Source organism: Fundulus heteroclitus, chromosome 9 (assembly GCF_011125445.2).
Source record: "Fundulus heteroclitus isolate FHET01 chromosome 9, MU-UCD_Fhet_4.1, whole genome shotgun sequence".
NCBI classification, from domain to species: domain Eukaryota; kingdom Metazoa; phylum Chordata; class Actinopteri; order Cyprinodontiformes; family Fundulidae; genus Fundulus; species Fundulus heteroclitus.
This window is the reverse complement of record NC_046369.1, coordinates 28320540-28324937: the sequence shown is the minus strand read 5'-3', so window position 1 is coordinate 28324937 and position 4398 is coordinate 28320540.

Below are 4398 nucleotides of genomic sequence, written 5' to 3'. Positions count from 1 at the left end.
AACTGTTTATAACTGTGTGGAGGAGGACAAGATGCATAAATATCTACAGATGAAAGTGTAAGGAATGAGTAAAAATGCATAAGAATATGTAAAAATCCTTAGAGTATTATTCTTATTCTTATTCTTATTATTTCAAGAACATAAGCTTATTGAGAATTTGTTAAAACAGTTCCCAAATGAATCTGAGCACATTTATTCAGTATGGGGGGAAAATCCCATGATAATACGGTTGTTTTCAACATGGTGGCACAATCACCAGTTGCTCAAAGTTGTGTCCTTAAAAAATGTAATAGAATTTTTTTTTTTAAACGGATGAGAGTTTTAAGGACCTTTATTTGATAAATAATACATAACCCAGTTAGATTGGATTGTTAAGACGCTATCTTCAATCAAGTTGGTCAGAAAGTCCACTGTTACTGTGATTTGAATAATGTGATGTTGCTCATGAAATATCGTAAAAGCAGGCTTGTGCAGTTGTAGTTGGTTAACAGATTGTTACGTTTTTATTGATTTATTCATTTAATGTATTTGCTTCAGTTAATGTTGACTGTTAAAAGCAACACCAGCTCCGAGTTTGTGACGTCTTTGAAGATCAGTTCATGTTCCAAGTTGTTCTGGCTTTCAAAAAGAATGTAGTAACTTTAGAAATTAATTATTACTCTGTGATTAAATGCCATATTTTGTCAAATAAGTTGTTTAAGACTTTAAAGTTTAAGAGTTGGACATTACTCGTGACTTACATGTCTTTACTTGGGACTCGACTCAAGAGTTGAGCAGAAGGACTTGAGACTTGCTTGTGAGTTTCAAAACAAGGATTTGATCCCAACTCTACAATCTGCCAACAGATTATTTGGAAGTGACGGCAGAAAAAAAGTCTTCTCTGTCCAACGCTAATGACAACAGGTAAACTTGGAGTTTGCTAAACTCAAATTTAACTGGAACTTTAACTGGAACCGTGTGCTTTGCTGAGATTAGATTAAAAGCTTTACAACAACAAGCATCCTAGGTGAGTTTGGCATGAAACAAAAAGACGAATATGTGTTCAAGCGCTTAAAGCCCACTGTTAAGATTAGTGGAGAATTTGTGAACCTGTGGGCCAGTTTCTCTTTTAAACCTCCTAAAAATCTTGTTGTGTTCTGAATTTTTTATCAAACCTTAGACCCTTTGTTAAAAAATCTGGTTGACAAAATAGAGTCACTTTTTCATCTTTTAACAGGATAATGCTTCAAAATGACCAACACAGAAATGGTTCAGACAAAGAATAAATAATTTTCCATAGTCATTTCAATCCCCGGTGCTAATTAATATAGCTTAAACTTTAGCAGATTTACTGTATGAAGTTGTAAATAAAAGGCAATATTCATTTGGGCTTTTATATACATGCTGCATGTCATCAGTACTGGAGTATTCCTCACCAATATCCAACATTTATACTTTCAAACTCCGCCAGTTTTCACAATTCTCCAGAGGAAAATACTTTGCATTTAATAGTATTTACATGTCACTGTAGCTGGACTGGTGACCTGTCCAGGGTGTCCCCTGCCTCTCTCCCAATGGCCGCAGGCGATAAGCACCAGCCTCCCCACGACCCTGCATGGATAAGCAGGTATAAACAATGGCTAGATGTCACTGTACAAAATGATTATCACGCTGTACAAAGCTTATCAAACTCTAAGAAGTAAATATGGAATAACTTTTAAGTTGATAATCTACAAAAAATAAACAACACCATTTTCAATGTCATTGTTTCAATAACTTCTGGCTAATAAAGTGAAAAGCTTTTACTGTGATTTGGTCAAACGAGTTTCTTAACTAAACAATTATAACGCAGGCCGGTGTGCTGCACAGGAGCCTTTCATATCAGTGCATGATTCATAAAAAAACAGTACAGGCATAACAAAATGTAACTAACAAAGCTGCTAGGGTAGATGATTTATGACAGGACGTTTTGTCCAGAGTCCAGTTTTCTAATTTCACTTAGTGCAGTTAAAAGTTTGGACCAACCTAATGGCTCATTTTAAGTGCAAATCCTCATCTGTGACTTTCCCTTTTTTATTCAGTCTTTTTCCCATTGAACGACTTACAACTAACTGAATTAGAGTTTAATCTGCAACAGTGTGCTGACTTTTAAAAGCCACTTTTATTTCTCATCCATATATTTCAGATCTCTAAGCTGCACCTTGATCTGTCATATAATCCATGGGGAAACAGACAATGTGATTTTTAACCTTAAAGTTAAAGTTGTGGCAGAGCTGAGATATAAAGCACTAACAAATATACATTTCCAACAACTGCAAAATTAGTTTCAGAACTTAAATGTATATGTATTTGGCACTTTTTACCACATTCGCTGCATTATAATTTGTCAGTAATAGTTAGGTCCATGGCATATAGAGCCACTCAGCTGTATAAGGACACACTCAACCAATCAACTAATAGTAGCCCACAACATCTACATTTGGATGCTGTTTGTAGACATCAGATCCACTTTTAACATTGTTATTCACCATAAACTGTTGAATTCACTGAGCAACCTGTGTCTGGGCAGTTCACTGTAAAGGAGGATTCTGGGTTTCCTCGGGAATAAACTGCAGAGCATCCAGACACATCCCCAACACTCATCCTGAACACAGGGACACCCCAGGGGTGTGTCCTCGGCCCCATTCACTGTCCAATGTTCACTCATAACAACTACCCATTCACTCCACCAACACCATATTGAGGTTTCCTGATGACACCAGTGTTGTAGGTCTGATTTCTGATAATAATGAGCCGCCTACAGAGAGGGAGTCCAGCCCATGACTTGATGGCGCGGGAAAAAAAACACCTGCACCTAAACATCTAAGAGAGGAAAGAAGTACTTGTGGACTACCCAAAATCGAGGAGCACCACATACTCTCCTCTTGATACATGTCGAGGAGGCTGAGAGAGGTGATAACTAGAAGCTCCATGGCGTCCACTTCTTTGCTGACCAGGCCTGGGACACACAAATCGCACCAGATGGAGAAAGACTAACAAGGTTTTATTTCCTCAAGTAGGTAAAACGTGTTTACCTCCCTCAACAGCTGCTCATGAACCACAGGTCAGTGACTGAGAGCCTCCTGGTTTAGTTCTGCACTGTGTGGTTCTCCAGCTGCTCTCAGGATAACAGGAAGGCGTTCTGAAGAATCAAGAAGTTTTATTGCTACCGCATGTTACCGTGGTGAAATCTTTAGGACATATTCCAGTTTAGGACACAAACCAACAAACAATAATAAATAAGCAATGGGTGCAGGTGATAACACAGTGAACAATATGTACAGTTTTGTTTTTTAAGATCAGATAGTCTTAGGTCTGCTTGTACTCCCACTGAGTTCTGAAAGTCAGTCCCACCTAAACGCGATCCATTGTGTTGGATGAATCAGTCACTTCTTTGGTGATACATTCAGCTTGTGGGGAATCTTGTGCAATATTCTTAAACCTGCACTACTGTGCAATAAAACATTCCTGATAGTTAGGAGTGTGTAAGAGAAGTACTTACACACTCTTTTTATGAAAGTACATAAAAAGAACTCCAACTGGACTCTGCATAACACTTGCAACCTTATTTTGCACTACCAACGTTGCCGAACTTTTATAATCCATTTGAATTTACACAACTGAACGTTTACTGTATTCTTGCACCATATTATTTTGCACTGCACCAAACTTTTGCATTTTAATTCCTTTTGCACCATTATTTTTGTGCCATAAACATGATGGAACATTCTTCTGCACACTGTTTTGTGTGTTTCATGAATGTTGCATATTTTCTCACATTGTTGTGTAAATCAGCTGCTGTATTTCCTGTTTAACGGAATATTGCTTTTTCTTATCTGATTATCATTAATCTCTCAGATGCTAAGGTACACTTGTGCACATCTTAGCTACTCCGAGATGTTGATCTACAATCATGCATATTTTCTCCCATCGTTGTCTAAATAGGCTGATGTTTTTCCTCTGTTTGACTTAAATATTTCACGTTTCTTACCTGAATATGTCATATTACCAATGATTATACAATACTTACAGTATATTTTATACTTTATTTTGGCCTTTCTTTCTCAGAAAGGCCGAACATTCTTTGTTGCTTTAGAACTAACTTTAAATCGGACTAGTTTGTTTTTTCATTACTGATTTAGACTTAGACTTAGAGACTTAGACAACTTTATTTGTCATTTTGTATGCACAAAGTGCGTACAGAACAAAATTTCGTTTGCATACAGCTTGAAAAATCACAGTAAATTGCAGTAAATTACAGGATAAGGTGCAGCGGTGATTTATGTAAACAATTGAAATGTAAACAATGTAAACAATGCAGGGGAACTAGACAGTGTGTGATTCACAGTGTACAAGTGAGTATTATTAAAACTGTGTAAT